At 38.6% G+C, this 18617-nt stretch overlaps 1 non-coding gene across 1 annotated transcript; it reads left to right on the top strand.

Moving 5' to 3' along the window:
• Nucleotides 1-1093: 1093 nt before the first annotated feature.
• On the top strand, nucleotides 1094-1200 carry LOC131217907 (small nucleolar RNA R71). Its single transcript, XR_009157492.1, has one exon. It is a non-coding gene; the product is annotated as a small nucleolar RNA R71 (small nucleolar RNA).
• The last annotated feature ends 17417 nt before the right edge of the window (nucleotides 1201-18617 follow it).

Raw genomic sequence — 18617 nt, 5'->3', positions numbered from 1 at the left:
CACTTTCTCGGTCAAGAAGATCTTTTTTTGAATACTCTACCGTCGTTTTGTCGTGCATAAGTCTTTCAGGAATTTGGCATAGGAAGGTATCTGTTTTATGACATTAAGTAGAGGAATGTTGACTTTCACTTGTTTCAACACCTCTAGGATATCCTGAGAGTTAGAGAGAGGTTTTGGTGCAACCAACCATTGGGGAAATGGAGCAACTGGCTTTTCTAGAAGTTCCGGTTCTAATTTTTGTGGGGCCTCACTAGATCCATTATTGTTGTCCTCTTCTGGTTCTTGAGGCTTTTCGAGCCTAACCGGAAGGATTTTATCAATGATCTTCCCACTCCTAAGAGTGGTGATGGATTTAGCGTGCCCCATTTGATTTGAAGAGTTGAGATCACTTATCTCGTATTGCGGTTTAAGATTGGGGAGCGGTTGTGCAAGAAGCATCCCCTTTTCTATAACCGTCATACGTGAATCCATCTTTTGCATAAAGTCTCGTATTGCTTGGGTCAGTTCTTGCATGGAATTTTGAACCGGTTCTTCTTGAGGTTTCCCTTGATTTGGATTTTGATTGAAGAAACCTTGAGGGGTAGCAATTTGTCCATTTCTCCAACTAAAGTTTGGATGATTTTTCTAACCAGGATTGTACGTAATAGAGGTTGGTCCATTGATAGGTCTTTGATAATTATTTACAGCATTGGATTGTTCATTCAACACTTCTCGAAAGACGGGTATTTTAGGACAATTTTCAGTTGTATGAATGTTGCAATCACAGATGCCGCAAACACTTTCATTAACCTTATCCTTCTTTCCTTCCATCACCTCAACTTTCCTTATGAGCGTAGTTACTTTACATTTGAGATCATCCTCTTCTTTCAAGAGATACAATCCACATTTCTCCTTTAATTGAGTCGGCCTAGACGTGGTGTTCGATTTTGGGTAATAATCCCATGATTGTATTTTTTCAGCAAGACTATCGAGGTAATCCAATACCTCGTCGACATTTTTATTAATGAATTCTCCATTACACATTATCTCGACCATTTGGCGCATGGAAGATGTCAGTCCATCATAGAAAAAATTTATAATGCGCCATGTTTCAAAGCCGTGTTGTAGGCATTAACTGACCAAATCCTTGAACTTTTCCCAACATTGGTAAAATGTTTCATCCTCCTTTTGGGTGAAGTTCATGATTGCTTTTCTAAGGGTAATCGTTTTATGATGTGGAAAGAATTTCTTTATAAATTCCCTTTGCATATCATTCCATGTGCCAATGGATCTAAGACGCAGTGAATGTAACCACGTCTTAGCCTTCTCATTTAAGGAAAAAGGAAAGAGTCTCAGCCTGACTGTGTCCTCAGACACATTTTGAAAATATAAAGTGGCTCTGATCTCATCAAACTCTTTCAAATGTAGATATGGTTCTTCAGATTCAAGCCCATGGAACTTAGGAAGGAGTTGGATAACCCCTGGCTTGATGTCCATATGTCCTGTATTTTCAGGAAAAATCATGCATGAAGGCGTACTCACCCCCGCTAGTTGTAAATAATCTGGTAAAGTACGTGGCGGGGGTGCTTGATGCACCTCATTCTCATCCTGAATGTCCTCCACCCTAGGTTGGGGTAGAAGAGGTTGGTTTTCAGCCATCACTTCAATTAACTCAGGGGATTTTGAGTGGTGTTTAGTCCTGCGATGGATAGTTAACCCCTCAACCAATCCTCTTTCATTCAAGAGACGTCGAGTGTTGTCACGGGCCCACTTAGGCATGTAACACTCGCAGCCCTCAATCAAATTCAAAACCTAATCCTAAGAAAGGAAAAGAAACTCTAAAAAGAAAGAGAGGGTTGGAAAGAAGTTACCAAATTGGAGTCCCTAAGTTAAAAACCTGCAAAAGAAAACAAACAAGTCAGTTTCTGAAGAGAAGTTCTAGAATTAGAAAATCCTTAAAAAGAAATATAGAAGTAAACTAGTTTCTAAAAGAAGAAATTCCTAAAGGAAAGTGGAAATTTCTAAAATAAATTAGGGAAGTCCTAAACTAGAAAGTAAATTACTAAAAGAGAACTGAAAAATAGAAAGTAGAGAGAAAGCTTACCGAATTAAAAATTTCTATCTTAAAAGCCTACACAATAGGAAAGTTAGTTTCTAAATAGAAATTCTACAAGTAGAAAATGTCTAAAAAATAAATTAGGAAACAAAGTTAGATTCTAAAAGAGTTAAAATTAGAAAGTTACTAAAAATAAAGATAGAAAGTTAGTTTCTAAAAAGGAAAGTTCCAAAATTAGAAAGTTTCTAAAATAGAAAATCTAAGCCTAAAGTTAGAAAGTTTCTAAAAATAAAATAAAAGAAGGATGAATTAGTTTCTAAAATTAGAAAGAATTTCTAAAAAAGGGAAATAACTAACCTAGTTTCTAAAAACAAAAGAGGAAAGCTTCTAAAAATTAACTATTTCCGAAAAATAGGAAAATACTAGAATTAGAAAATTTCTAAAATTCAAGCCCTAATTCTAAAAAAATAGAAAAAGTAGAGGAATTAGAAAAGGATTACCAATTTAGAAGTTTATGTCAGGATCCTACAAAACAAGAAACAAGTTAGTTCTAAAAATCAAATAGTAATAAAAATCCAAAACTAAAGTTAGTAAAATCCTAATCTCAAACTAATTCTAAAACTATTAATTTCAAAGAATCGTAACCGTCAATCCCCGGCAACGGTGCCAAAAACTTGTTCACTCTCCAAGTATAGGGTTGTGATGTAGTAATAAACTCGGTAAGACCGAGGTCGAATCCCAAGGGACTGATACTTATACGTTACCTGAAATTAGGTAGAAATAGAACTAGCCTAAGATGAAATCTAAATCAAATATAAATTGATGAATGATGGTGAGAAATTAATGTAAAACTTAAGAAATTCATAGGAAGGAAACTAGGGATTCAGAGGATCCACTTGTAGAGGTCAGGGAGATCTTATGCCTGCATCAAGAATAATGGAAATTAAACTGAACTTACTTGATCTAGTCTTCATGAGATGAAAGGTATATAAATTAGAATGAATTTCATCACCAAACCATGCCTAAGAGACAAAGCAAACAACAGAATTAAACTAATTACCAACCAATCAACAATGCATGAAGGTGAAGAAGGATACCGTCATCCGACCATGCCCATGAGACGATGGTGAACAACAGGGCTTCCTGACGTCATAAGCATCGAACGGAGGAAGAAATACTCAAAGCCATCGCAGATCTATTGTAATTTCAGTCACAACAAACCATAAAAAAACTGGAAGTATTCCTTTAATTGAACTAAAATCAACATCAGTTAGTCTAAACAAGAGGCACAAGCAAAATCTCTCCCATCAGACTACAAGCTTCACCTCTTAGCCTTAGCTAAGAGGTTCAGCCAGACAAGGATGGCTAGATCTCTTAAAAAAGAAAATAACAAATTAAAATAAAAATAATAGGAAAAGAAAAACCAACTCTCTATCCCCTCTCGCTCCTTCACGCTTCACGTCCCCACCTTTTTTTTCTCCACGTCCTGTTCTCCGTTCCTTTTATAACATCAAGGAGATGCTAGGTTGGTCACTGACCTTCTCTACGCAATACACTTTGCAAAAAAGCCAGACGCGCAGTCTCTGTTTTACGCAGCAACAACGTAAAACGGCTTGCGTTTGATTTGCGCTGATGCTTGGTGGGGCCCATGATCAGAGTCTAAGGAGAAATCCACTCCATCCATTAATTTCCCCCCAAAAAACCAGTGGAACCTAATTGGTTTTGGAGCAGATTCGTGGTGGACCACGAATTATTTCAATTCACCGTCAGTCTTCTATTTAGATGATCGAAAACTGATCTTCGTTGTTTCTTGAAATTTCGTCATTTAGGCTAGGATGATAGGGAGCGTGGGCTTCTGATGGACGGTCCTGATTAGCCCGATGGGCCCTGATGGTGGCCCATAGAGATCAACCGCGACCTATGTTGCGGAACAGAGCCATCGCAGATCTTACACTGAGGTTAGTAGGGCCCACTTCTTGGTGACAGGCGCAAGATCCACGCCGTACGTTGAAGTCTCCTCCAAAAACCATTCGGGTATGGTGGTTTTTGGATTGAATTCTGTGTGGCCCACAATATCTTCTACTCTGCCGTTCATCATGCATTTAACGGTTAGGATTCTGCAACATCTTACATGGTCTCAAGAGGCCACCTTGGTGAGGTAAATACCCCACCTATGCACACAATGGACGGTCCCGATTGATACTTTGGAAGAAGAGTGGGCCCCACTGAGAGGAATCGGCGGACGCTGGAGCGTCCGCTGGAAGTTTTTTTTTGAGAAGATGAGTCGGTCAGCGCACGCTGACTGACTTAAGGTAAATTGGTGTACGTCCGGTACACTTAAGTACATGCACGTGCGCTGACCGACTTAAGGTAAATTGGTGTACGTCTGGTACACTTAAGTACATGCACATGCATTGTACATGTAGGTCCCACGGAGATGTTTGTGACAAATCTGCTCCATCCATCCTCTTTAGAACCTCATTTAAGGGGTTGAGACTAAAATTAAGACATATCCAAAGATCTGGTGGGCCCCAAATCATGATTTTAGTGGCTGATCTATCCGTTGGGATACTCTTACAAGGATCTAACAGCCAAAATTCGACATGTACGGTTACTTTATGTTCTTCAGGCCATGTATGAAGTTTTGAGCCGAGAAGATGGTTAGAACCTTGTGATCTTGCATTCTGGCTGATTTTTGGGCTACTTGAGCTTCAGTTTCTCAGTTTTCTCGAATTTCTGACATGTAAATCCATTGATCTTGGTCCCCTGGGGTCCATCCCTTGCCTTGGTGTATTCTGAACGTCAATTCCCTGCTTTTAGCATCCTTTTTCAGCCCAAGCTCCTAAAGTCACCTTGCAACACAAATACGATTAAAATAGTTTGTTAAATAGTATCATGTTTGTAAATGCAAGCAATAACTGGGTCTAATATGCAATATTTGACCCTCAACGGCCCTCTTAGGTAGATGATCATCTCAAATCTCTGAAGGAGAAGGTTGAAGCACTACATATTTCACAGGAAAATTTGATTCAAACCCACAAGTCTTTAATGAAGTACATGAAGAAGTACTTCCATCGCATCAGCCAGAGTTTGAATCAAATTGACCCGTCAATGCCTGCTTCTTCCATGTCTGGATCGAATTAAGATTAGTTATCTTTTGATGGAACTAATTTTTATGTATATGTAATCTTTATAACTTTACTTTTGATGCCACTTAGATGATTTCCTTAGACTCCCTAAACTCTTTATTGTCATTTCCTTTTCCTGACATTTGCAATTTCATATGCATATTTCTTATGCTTAATTCCTGCTTCAATTATCTAGTTATATACTTCTTCTTCATATTCATTATCTATCAAGTTAGTTCATTCTTCCTTTGTCAACTTATGACAAAAAGGGGGAGATTTGCATGGAGAATGCATGAGAATGCATGTATGCATTGGAAATTTTCCTAAAAATTGTTGTTGCATGTCATGTAGTTGATTGAAGAATGCATGTCATGTTTGATTGAAGAATGTTATATGCTATGGAATGTTATATGATATGGAATGTTTTATGCCATGGAATGCTGCATGGGAAGTACTAATTGAGGGAGAGTAGTAACATTTTGAAAACTTCAAAAATCTTTACAATAAGATTACAAGACTTTGTTATTCTCTTGTTTGTAATGATATATGTTTTGTCACGAAATTTACAAAGGGGAAGATTGTAAGTGCTAAAATGATTAAAGCACTCTTTAATTATCAAATTTCATATGATCAGAACAACTTGTCAAGAGATCTTCAAGACCAGTTCTTAATCAAGAGAGGATCAAGCTCAAGATCAAGAGAAGATCAAGCTCGAGTCTGGTACATTCTCAAGAGAAGATCAAGTTTATGATCAACTGATATTCAAGTATAAGATCAAACTCAAAAGTCAATATGAAGTCAGTGATCAAGTTCAAGAGAAAGAAGTTCAAATATTTCACATATCTCAGATAGTATAAAACCCTAAAAAGACCTTAGGTTTATATGCTTTCAAAAATTATTTAAATTGGGTTTTTACACTTGTGTTTACTTGAAATTCAACCAGCTTAAGTTTTGGTTCGACTAGTCTGAGTTTTCTCAGCCAGTCTAAGTTTGAGTCAAAGCAAAACTATTTTATTGTTGCAAATTCGACCAGTCGAATTTTCCGTTCAATTAGTCGAAGACTGATCTTCGACCAACCCAAGAAAATTCGGCTCGAAGTCTAGTAACTAAATCAGTTTGAATTTTGGGATCTTTGACCAGTCGAAGACCAAATTCGACTAGTCGAACAGAGCTCTTCGACTAGTCAAACTGGTCCTCGGACTAATAGAAGATTCGATAAATCCTATCCCACACAAATCTGAAATCCGTTGTACAGAATCTGCTGCTCGGGCTAGTCGAAGACTGCTTAGGGCCAGTGGAAGATTCAACTTCTTTGCCTATAAATTGAGGTTCTCTCTCAATCTGAAATATTAATTATTATAATCAAAATTCTTCTACAAGAGAGAGAGAAGCTCTAGTTATTAGCAAACTATTGAACGGTATTTATAAATTTTATTTATAGCTTCTGTTTAATTCCCTTAATCTTAGATTCTGTCATTCTGATTCTAAAGAGAGTAAACACTACTCTTCTTTTGAGATTTAAGAGAATTAACACAAGTAGCCATTGGTTTGAACTTAATTAAAATCAATAGAACTCTGGACCTTTTTTATCTGACTGAACATCAATAATCGACATTCAAGAAAAGGAGTTCTTCGGCTACAACTTCTGATACTTCTTTTACGGTGAAGATAAGTATACCTTCAATCTATATTTAGTTTTTCTGAGATAGGCAGAAAATCTCAGTGTAGGTTTTGTCTGAGATAGCCTGAAAATCTCAGTGAGGGGTTTGATTGTGATAGCCCGGTAAAATCACAAGTGTATCCGGTTTTAAGGTGATCCTAAGAAAATCTTTTTCATAGTGAAAGCCAAGATTACGTAGAGAGTAATTTTCAAAGTGGAGTAGGTGTGGTAGTTTTGGAACAGCTGTTGACACACAGAACCACTATAGTTCTCTGTGTTATGTGATGAATGTTTTTTATATTTGATGTGGTGAATGGTTGTATTTACATTTCAGTTTAAGTTGTGAATGATTGTAATATTTATTTTTATTTACTCTTGCAAAGTTTGAGATTTTGATTTTAAAAGTATTTATGAAATAAGGTTGTCCTGCCTAAAAGTTTAGGTAAAGGTTGTCCTACGAATCATTTGAAATCAATGTTTCAATACTTAGGCAATCAAGATCTCTGATTTATTTATTAGTCAGCACTTTATCCGATTATTTGGCATAGTCCCCCCCCCCCCCTCTCTCTCTCGGACTTCTTAAGCTCTCCTTTTGAGGATCAAATGAGCAGTTTAAGCCTAATTGAGCTACCGAAAGAGGACTCGAACAAGGAACAAGAATTGCCCTTGATCGATTAGACCAAAGTCCTGGCCGCTTCTGAGCTCAATGAACCCAAAGAGCTGCAATGTGCGGGGGATGAATTAAGAGAAATCGCACTAACCCCGACTCGGAGCTCAGTCCTAAATTTATCATGACGTTTGGACATGATGGTGAGGGCTCACCTACTAACCCTTCTAGGTTTGCCTCCTAAGGGGAAGGAGTGCAGGGCAATAGTAGGTTCGTAGTCCCTATTATGACAAAAAAAAAAAAAAAAGATGAATAATGCTTTGTTCCTAAGCTAAATCAAGCAACTCCTAGTTCACAACGTCATCCTACTCAAGATCCCTTACAATCAATAACTCCCAAATCAAATGGTTCAAAAAACTCAAAATATCAGATATTTTAAAAATTAAAAAAAATTTAGATATCTCAAAATTTCAAAAAAAAAATCCAGATATTTCAAGATTTCTAAAAAAATTAGATATTTTTAAAATTAAAAAACAATAAAAAATCAAAGAAAAAACATCCAAAATTGCTTTTCAAAAATCCCAAGCAATAAAGTGCCAAGTTTGACTGTGAAAGCACTTAAGTACAAAGTCAACTCATATGATTTTAATCTGGAGTTAGACTTTGAACTCAAGGGCTTGGACCAAGCTACCAATGTGGAAGATGATGAGTCAACTCTCGAAGTAAAGGATCTCCTCATAAAGTTCAAAACCAAAAGTAAATGTCATCCCAAACAAATTGAGATTATAAACATGGGGTCTCCCGAAACCCTCAGGAAGTGTGCATTAAGAATCCTTGTCCCTAAGAAATAAGTAGAGAATGATTGAACTCTTGAAACCATGATTGGCCAATCTTGCATCCTATGAAGACTTGTTCGAATTCGATCGAAAGCTTCTCAACAAAGCCCGAAAACAAGCCTGTCAAGCAGAAGCTACTAAGACCATTCTCTACACGGGATATCGACATCAACAGAAAAATCAAGCCAACAACATCTAGTGGTCATGGGCACATATTTTTGGTAGTTAATTACTTCACAATGAGGATGGAGGCAACGTTCGTATCTCGCATGATAATTCTCATGAAGAAAAACGTTATCAGTTGCTAAGGGTTCCCACATTCTATCAACATCGACAATAAGACACCCTTCGTGAATCCAAAGATGGACGAGTTCCTTGAGAAAATCAAAAGACATTAGGCCACTTCCGTTTGCACATCAACGAATAAAATTCTTTATAAGCTAACTAGTAAAATGAAAGCTGCCTTACAAGTTCAAGTTAAAATCCTTTAAATGCGAGTGTTTATGGAGAGTGAAGCTGAGGAAAGGAAAACCAGATCGAGTTTGCAACAAGCATCGCCGCGTCTATCAAATTCAAGGGCAAAGTTCAAACCTCACATGAGATGTCCTAACAATCACATGAAAGGTATTCCTGGGAGGTGCCCTTCGTCTCTCCGATCTATAAGGCAAGGATCTTTCAAAGCCAATTGACATTGATGACGTGAAGATATTTCGCATGTAAGTATATCTAACCATATCAAGACTTATAATAGCAAAGCTAAAGTCAACTAACCAAAACTGGTCATCCTAAGAATTACCTCTTCCCATCCCCAAATAAGTGCTTCGATAAGAAGGGTCAAAGAACAGAAAAGAAGAAATAAGAAAAAGAAGAGAAAATGAAGAAATAAGAGCACATAGTCCAAGATAGTATTAAAAAAAACAAAAAAAAAAAGGCAGAGAAAAAGAGAAAAAAAAATGACCTAAAAAAGAAGCCCATCCCCACTCACATCCCCTCAGGATGATCTCGGCTCGAGCCAACAGCTTTACAATCATAAATCAAGATCAGGAAGGAAGGAAGAGCTACCATTTAGCTGACAAGGATGGATGTCCAATCCCTCTGTCGCCATAGAAATCAAAGAAAAAAAAGGAATGCGTGCGTAAGAAAAATGGGCAAAGTGAAAACCAGAAAGGGCGCTTTAAGTAAAAACAGCAAGCACACGACGGACTTGGTGAAAACTTGAAAAGGTGCCAAGGGTAAAAATAACACAACTATCAAGGGGTAGGAAAGGTCAAACACTTAAGACGTGATGAAAATCTGAAAGGGCACTAAGGGTAAAAACAACAGAACTATCAAGGGGCAGGCAAGGTCAGACACTTAGGACATGATGAAAACCTAAGAGGGCGCCATAAGCAAAAATGACAGGCAAGTCAGACGCAACAAAAGCCTAAAAGGGCATTGTAGGCAATATTAGCAAGATTTAAAAAATAAAAAAAGAACGAAGAAAAAATAGGTACATAAGAGATTTGGAGGCAACAAGAAGATTCAACAGATGCAAAGAGGGCAGCCATGAGTCAACAATTCTTTTAAGCTCTTCCTAAATCGTAAAGGCAGGATACCATCTCGCACTACCTTAAGGGGATCGAAATCCTTGGGAAATGATTAGAAAACCAGGTATGGCATCTGCCTAAGTCAAATATTCTGATTCATATATCTATGAATACAACAAATCTAAAACACGCATACACAGACAACACAAGGCACAAAATTTTCAAGAACTTTCTTTTCATCTCATCATATGTTTTCTTTACATATATATGTCTTTCTTTTACTTACAAAAACAAAAAAAAATACAATGTTTTTTTATGTTTATGTACTATGCAAAAAACAAATATGGATAACCCAATAAATCTGGAAACGAAGCAGTAAACCCTCAGTCCTCGTCGAAATTCCCAAAAGGTAAGTATCTCTCCCATTGATCTAATACTTCAATCCTCTCACTAAAGCTATTTGTCTCCTCACAGGTACTGAAGCTCATTTACCACAAAGCAATCTCACTTGTTAGAATAAGCGAATGTGCAAAAATGGGTAGTTAGCACGACATGGCCCATAAAATCACCATGTGAATCAAGAGAATACCATAAGCCAAACATGACATGGTAAGTCTGCATTTCAATAAAAAATGGCAATGATCGTGACCATCGATTCACGATCTGATAGACTGAATCATCTTTCAAAAATCTCCAAAAATATTTCAATAAAATCAGCAGTGATTGTGACCGTCGATTCATGATTTAATGGACCGAATCATCTTTCAAAAAAATTTAAATATATATTTCAATAAAAACAAGCATCAATCACAACTATCAATTCACAATCTGATGGACAGAATAATTTTTGAAAAAAAAATTCTAAAGATATTACAATTAGGGTTGACAACTCGCAGCTCTTATAACCCCTATCCCCAGAGGAGTCATATCTTCATCTTTGGGACGATAGACCTGATCGATCATGGATTAGGATCTTGACCAAAATCACCAACCTAAAACCACATCATCACTAGGACGGATCACAATCGGTGATCCAGATCATCTCAAAAGAAATTCCTTGTGGCATCTTGGCCATTCAGAGCACATCTCCAGTAGGTCCAATTACACCATGAGACGATGAAATCGATCAATCATCTCTGACAAATCAAAATCTTGATCAACACCAAAAATCGAATCTTCACGAATAGCAACCAAGAAAAATCACCAAAGAAACTCCCCCAATGGATCTTAACCCTAAAGGCGACCATTAAAAGCAATAAAAGAAGAATCTCCAGTATAATCCAACCCGATCATGACCATCAAAGCACCAAAATAATAAAATTTTGCATCTCTAATAGAGACAATCTCGATCATAGCCATCAAGTTGTGAGACAATAGATCGGATCCATTCACCTAATTTGAAAAATACCACTTCCAATAAGAGTCAATATTGACTATGCCTACCTGGCCACAGAAAGACGGAATAGACCCTTGCATATTTTCAATTAAAACACCATTGAAATCCCATAGGTATCCCTAGTAGAGATAATCATGCAAGGTAAATCATCTTTATAAAACCATTCTGTAATAAAAACCCCATGGAGGATCACTCCCAGAGTGGGTCAACTTTCAAAAGTAACAAAAATAGTTTCAAAATTGAGCATCACTCTTCCAAAGCTCTAAGAGATCTTTCATATCCCTCGGTGGCAGCCAGCACAAAATCTAATAAGATCAGATATAATACAGTTTTCCCAAGGACTATCGGATCCAAATGTACACAAAGTACTAATGGTCTGAACTCTAATGGCAGGATAGTCATACCAAATGATGATGTAAGGAGAGATGATAGGCCAAGCCTCGATAAGAAGAAACCATCTGAAATTATGAAAATTTGACTTTTAACCTAAGTATCAAAATTAGCAAATTGCATGAAAGGACATCACCTGCACATACCTAGTCCTAGATACTTGCGGAACTTGATTGAGTCCGATTCAATGTAATGAGTTTTCCATAAGGCTACAGAAACCACAGGGCAGGTAACCACTATAACAATCAAACACAAATAAGTACTTTTAGGATGATCTGGGAAGCCATGGGCATTCCATCTCTAGTTAGTATCCTCGTAAGGCCGCAAAAAGCATAGGGGCTCTACTGTGCCAAGTTCTTCCGATGTCGATACCGATCAGAAGTGAAAGGATTGCAATTGGTTACCTGTAATGCCATAGAAAGTGTAAGGATAGTCGCAACGTCTTCCCCAAACACACATGATATGTGCGAGTTATCGACTTTCAAATAATCAACTGACACAAATACAAAGGAAGGCAATAAATTCAGACCATATTCAAATTTGACTAAGGAAGGTTGGGGTGCTACTCACTTTAGCATTCGGTTGCACACAATCTTTACCAAAAAGGAACATCTGTAGATACCCCACCATGGGCTAGCAAGTTGTCAAGTTGGACAAACCAAATCCAAACCTTAATCCCTAATTCTGACGTGACAAGTCTCCTACCAAGGAAATAGTCCCTACACGAGTGGAGACTCTATTTTTGTAACCCACATCTGTGCGGTGTTGTGAATAGACTCTGATGCTCCTTCCCTTTGGTCATATTTACCATTTTACCAACACATCCAAGCCATGAGATATTGCCACATGGAAATCTCAATTCCAGACCATCTAAGCCATTTTCAACCATACACTTACCCAAAAATATAGAAAAATAAGGCTTGGGGGTTATAAATAGCCCCCTCCCTTTCACATTTCAAGCATCCCAAAAAATCCAGAAGCACCAACACAACTTCTCATCCATCAAGTCCCTTAAGCCACCCTTATCCTAGTCATTATGTCCCTCCACCAAGGAGAGGAAAGCGCTATAAAAGAGAGCCGAATTTAGGTCTAGCCTAATCCAATTAGATCCCTAGCCTCCTGAGCAAACCAAGCATCGATCTAAGCCACTCATCAATCCAATCCTTACGACATAACCGCCAATCCTACCATCCAACTTTCAATCAGCTTCGTCAAACCTTACTTTAGTATTTACAACATTTATTCCCTTTTCAACCCCCCTACTTATCTCAGAATTACATTTAATAACACTTGACACCTAGTCAATTCAAACATATGCTCTATGGCTTGCTGACATAGTAGGATCATACCCATCATAAACTTGGACTTATTGGTTTCATGCATGACAAGTGAGAAGTTGGGGCAAATTTATCCAGTTAAGACTATAGCCTGTAGTAAACACTACATTCAACTTAATCTCACAAATATCATTGTATCATTCGCACACAAGAACTAATTCCTAATCCTCAAGAGTAGTCTAATCCAGTGAAGTAGAGACCATACATTTGTACGGGCAAAGTGGGTGCCTAATACCTTCCCATTCTATAACTGTGGTCCCTTACTTCGAATCTCAAGTTATAGATCAATGAGTCATTTTAGGATAGGGGATCCTCAAAGTTCATATCCTAATGTTCTGTAAGGACTAGCCGACTGTGGAATCGAGTTAATTGACTAATGGTGACTCTTGTAAAATATAACAACTCTTTCAAATATAGTACAAAGCCCTTGAACAAAAAGGCACCCATAGAATCACGGATCGATTCCACCTGGAAGCTAACATCCACAGGTACATTGAAGTCCATAACATGGCAGAGTACTCCAATATATGCATCCATGATAAGGTTGTCAACGAGCCAGGCCTAAGTTGGTTTAAGCCCAAATTTTGAACAGTTTAGGGCAAGCCGTTTCAAAATTCTGATTTTGGCAGGTTCGAGCCCCACTATTAAAAGCCCTAATACTTGAAATCCTAACTCTTCCTTGATATAAAGAGATCCAAAAATAATAATAATAGTGTTTCACCATCTAATATCCAATTGATAAGCTCGCATACGAACATATTTCACTAGATCCAACATTATAACCGTTCATTACGTTCCAATAATGGTTTACAACAAATTAGTAGGAAAGTTGACGTATAATTGTATTTGATCAATTCCAGTTTGCCTACCAAATGGATTTTTTTTTTTAAATGCCATTGATAATTATAGATGTTCATGTACAAGGGTATTAAGACACTATAGCTCACTAAAGCCCATGGGATCTTGCCTATTCCATCATGTAGGGATCACCATGGAAATCCCTTGGTCCCACACTAACCAGGCCCGAACATGACCCAGATCCAACCCACGAATCTATTCTCATGGTGTTAGGGAAGACCGTCGTGATTCACGGCAACAATCAAGGGACAAACGGGCGTTCATTTAGGGATTCACCAACCATAGAATAATCGAAATTGATATCATTCTCCTACGCTCCATTCCATATATTTATCCATCTCATTCAATGCTTTGTCTCACCAATACATGTATAAATAGTACTATATAGATCCTAACAAAATACACATAAATGAAAACACATTTCTCTTACATCTCTCCTTCTCTCTCTTGATTTGTCTCTCTGTTTTTGTCATGGTATCAAAGCGAAGAACACGTCCTGAGGGTTAACTTATTTCTTAAATATATTTTGCATCTCTATTTTGATTGTCACAAAATAGAGATTGCATTTTTTTTTGTTTCTGTTTCATGCCACTGTGAACAGAGATTATATTTTGCTCATAGTTCACCCAACGTGACTGTCACACGTTGTGAGTGATCTCATTTCTTCGAAAATCCTCTTCCATTTCATTTCTGGAAGTGGGTAGTTCAAAATTTTTGGTGAAGGATTTCGTCGAACACCCTGGGTGCACTGCTAGTTCCTACGTGCAGTTTTGCTTATCCAAGGTTGAAGACGATTTGTTTGGATTTTATATTAATCTAGCCCATTTTTTTTGCCTGTTTCTCACTTTAAGGTTTCTTTTGGGCCAAGGATTGTTTGACCCATTTTGCATAATAGCCTAACTTGCACCTACAGCCCGCAAGTCTTGCCTGGTCCGATTCCGCTTTGATCTGACCCAGTCGAATTTCTTCCAAAAAAAAAAAAAGGAGCTCAGTTTTATTTTTCTTTTCTACATGGCTGAAAAAGTAGAAAAATATGATGATCCTACACATCATCTACGCCTCCATCCTTCCGATCATCCTGGTATGGTATTAGTATCTCACCCGCTCAGTGAAGACAATTATGCCTCATGGAGTCGAGCGATGCTTCTCGCTCTTGAAGCCAAAAACAAACTTGGCTTCATCGACTGTACAATTCCTCCACCAGCCTCTAATTCCTCCTCTGAGGCTCGACAATGGAAGCGATGCAATGTCATGGTGATATCCTGGCTACTCAATTCTATTTCTAAAGAAATTTCTAATAGTGTGATATATTGCAAATCTGCTCATGCCATCTGGGATGATTTGAAAGATCAGTATTTCCAGGTCAATGGCCCGCGCCTTTATAAACTTAAATAAGATATTAGTAATCTTGTTCAAGGTTCTTTATCCGTCACAACATATTTTGCAAAATTGAAAGGCTTATGAGATGAGTTGTCGGAAATCCAATCCCCGCCTACTTGCACTTGTGGTGCCCGCAAAGAAAATCTGGCACATCGAGAATTCGACAATGTCTTGACATTTCTTATGGGGCTCAATGAATCTTATGCTGCAACTCGTGGATAGATACTATTGATGGATCCACTTCCGAATGCTAGTCGTACTTATGCCCTTGTCATGCAAGAAGAACACCATCGCAGCGTTTCGTCTCCACCACCCATTGAAGGCCTTGCTTTGGCTACCACCAACTATCCACCATGGAAAGATGGTCGATCTGGTCCACCTAAGAAGTCTCTCAAGTGCACCCTCTATGGGAAAGACAGTCACACTGTAGATCGTTGTTACTGCATCCATGGATATCCACCAAGCCCTCGCAATACAAAGCCGGGGACGGGTCCCAAACACAGTGCTTATCAGGCCTCTAGTTCCACTATCCCTTCCACCAGCAGCCTACCTTTTACACCTGAGCAATGCCAACAACTTCTGGCGATTCTCAACAATACTTCTCAACCCCAACCGCAATACTTCTCAACTTCTGAATCTTCCCTAAAATGTAAAATTTCCACTGATCTCTTGTGGATTCTTGATAGTGGAGCCACAGACCATATGGTCTGCACAGCCACTACCTTAACCATTTTACTCCAGTATATGGTCGCACTGTTCAATTACCAGATGGGTCTTATGCCACTGTCACACACATTGGTTCTGTCGTCTTTTCGCCCAACCTCATCCTCAAAAATGTTTTTTGTGTCCCCACCTTTCATTTTAATTTAATATATATGCGTCAATTATGTAAAACACTTTTTTTGTTGACTTCTATTTTATTTAGGACCTATCCTCGATAAAGATGATTGGGCTGGGAACTGAGTGGGATGGTCTGTACTACTTCACCAACACCCGAAGTGCTCGTTGTCAGGTGGCACACACTTCTTCTCAACTATGGCACTGTCGCCTTGGTCATCCTTCTAACAAAAATTTGTCATCTCTTTCTCATAATATTTCTGAAATTCATAATACAAATTCAGAACCATGTGTTGTCTGTCCACTAGCTAAACAAACTTGTCTTTCCTTTTCCACTAGTTCCATATCTTCTCCTGCTCCTTTCCAACTCTTACATGTTGACATTTGGGGAGGATATCGGGTACCCTTTATCCATGGTGCCCAATATTTTCTTATCATAGTGGATGATTTCATTCGGTGTACTTGGCTTTATTTAATGCATCATAAATCTGAAGCACGTTCTTTTTTGCAATCTTTCGTTCAATACATTGAAAATCAGTTCTCCACTACAGTAAAAATCATTCGCAGTAACAATGGTCCTGAACTTGACATGTTCTCTTTCTATGCCACCAAAGGCATTTTGCACCAAACTAGTTGCATTTCCACTCCTCAACAAAATGGAGTGGCTGAACGTAAACATCGGCATCTTCTCAATGCTGCCCAAGCATTACTTTTCCAAGCCTAAATGCCTACACAATTATGTGGGGATGCCATCCTTACCGCTGCCTATCTGATTAACCGCACCCCTTCTTCTGTTCTAGATGGTGTCACTCCTTATGAGAAACTACATGGTGTACCACCCACATATCACCAATTAGGTTTGTTTGGCTGCTTGTGTTATGCATCCACTCACTCACAAAATCTGTCTAAGTTTGACCCTTGAGTATCTCGCTGCCTTTTCCTCAGCTATCCTTTTCATCAAAAAGGATATCGCCTTTATGACCTTGCCGCTCACAAAACTTTTATTTCTCGTGATGTCATCTTCTATGAGGAATAGTTCCCTTTTGCCTTATCTCTAAACACTTCTGTGAACCCTGTCCTGCCCTGTCCCATACTTCCCACTGACGATTCCAACCTTGCTCCTATTGTTTCCATTGATGCCTCACACTCCTCACCACCTTCGTCGCCACCACCTATACCTCGACACTCCACTCACCCCACTCAGCCACCGACATACTTACGAGACTTTCATGTTGGACAAGCCTTACCATCTCGCCCCGCTTAATCTTCTGATTCGGCATTGGTTTGTTCTTCAGGTAATCTCTACCCTCTTTCCAATTTTCTTTCATATACACCATTATCCCCTGCTCACCGTGCCTTCACTACCGCGATCTCTCTTGCACAAGAACCCACTTCTTTCTTATAGGCCATGGAAGACCCTAGATGGTGCGATGTCATGCGCACTGAGATTGATGCCTTCGAACTCAATCACACTTGGACTCTCACAATGCTACCTCCTAGAAAGCGACCCATTGGCTGTAAATGGGTCTACAAGATCAAATATCATCATGATGGTTCTATCGAGCATTGCAAAGCTCGCTTGGTCGCTAAGGGCTACAACCAAAAGGAAGGTATTAACTACACTGAAACCTTTGCTCCCATTGCCAAGATGGTTATTGTTCGTACCCTTCTTGCCATTACCTCCACACAAAATTGGCAACTTCATCAACTTGACGTCAACAATGCTTTCCTCCAAGGAGAACTCAATGAAGAGTCTACATGCAACTTCCACCAGGCTTTAGACGAAAGGGGTGAGACCAGAGTTTGCAAACTCACTAAATCCTTGTATGGCCTCAAACAAGCTTCGAGGCAATGTATGTTAAACTCTCATCAACTCTCATTGATGCAGGATACAAGCAATTTAAGGCAGACTACTCACTTTTCGTCCGATCATACAAGGGCACTTTCAATGCTATTTTGGTATATGTGGATGATATCATTATTGCAGGAAACAGTTTGGAACAAATTAATAATCTCAAGAAATATTTGAGTGATTGTTTTAAACTAAAAGATCTAGGAATTCTGAAGTATTTCATGGGAATCGAAGTAGCACGCTCATCAAATGGCTTATTCTTGTCACAGAGGAAATATGCACTTGAGATACTATAAGATATAGGCTTTCTTGGAGCAAAACCTAGAAACTTTCCTATAGAGCAATTATTGCACTTAGTCAAAGTGACGAAGAACTCATTCAGGACCCTTCATCATACAGACGGCTAGTGGGAAGGCTAATCTATTTGACAATCACAAGACCAGATCTATCATATGCCATACACGTGTTGAGTCAGTTTATGGATAAGCCACAAATTCCTCACCTGGATGCCGCTCATAAAGTTCTTCGATATCTTATGCAATCACCAGGACAAGGGATCCTTCTCTCAGCCTCTAGTGAAATTTAACTACATGCCTATTGTGATGCAGATTAGGCACGTTGCAGGGATACCCGAGGTTCGGTCACCGGCTATTGCATTCTTCTTAGGGAATCTCTCATCTCGTAAAAAACTAAGAAACAAACAACAGTTTCTCGCTCCTAAACAGAAGCAGATCATATAGATCCATGGCTTCCACATGTTGCAAGATTACTTGGT

This window comes from Magnolia sinica, chromosome 10 (genome assembly GCF_029962835.1).
Source record: "Magnolia sinica isolate HGM2019 chromosome 10, MsV1, whole genome shotgun sequence".
NCBI lineage: Eukaryota > Viridiplantae > Streptophyta > Magnoliopsida > Magnoliales > Magnoliaceae > Magnolia > Magnolia sinica.
This window is presented reverse-complemented; position numbering and strand designations above follow the sequence as displayed.